Source organism: Aptenodytes forsteri, unplaced genomic scaffold, assembly GCF_000699145.1.
Source record: "Aptenodytes forsteri isolate BGI_AS27 unplaced genomic scaffold, ASM69914v1 Scaffold76, whole genome shotgun sequence".
Taxonomy (NCBI): domain Eukaryota; kingdom Metazoa; phylum Chordata; class Aves; order Sphenisciformes; family Spheniscidae; genus Aptenodytes; species Aptenodytes forsteri.
In genome coordinates this window covers 2793292-2793562 of record NW_008794444.1, presented here as the reverse complement: position 1 = coordinate 2793562, position 271 = coordinate 2793292, and the positions used below count along the sequence as shown (strand labels likewise).

The 271-nt window shown below is 74.5% G+C and overlaps 1 protein-coding gene across 1 annotated transcript in view; it reads right to left on the bottom strand.

The window, feature by feature from the left end:
• Nucleotides 1-271, bottom strand: part of NID2 (nidogen 2) — a 22739-nt gene that overhangs the window by 6264 nt on the left and 16204 nt on the right.

The following is a 271-nucleotide window of genomic DNA, read 5'->3' as shown; positions in this document are numbered from 1 at the left end:
GGGGGCCCCCCGCCCCCCCCCCCGGCCCCCCCAGCCGCTCGTGTTCACAGGGGGTCAGCTGCTGGACAGACTCTGCCGGCAGCAAAAGCCCCCGCCCCAGGCTCAGGGGGTGCCACGCAGCTCCCCTGGACCTGCTTGGCACCCAGGTTTGGCCCCGCTTCACCCAGAGCTGCAGGTGCTGGGTGATGCTCTGCTGGCACCGTTTGGCCTCCTCCCTTGGGCTGGGGCGGGGCCGGGGCTGCCCCTCTCCAGCCCCCTCAGCACCCCGCGG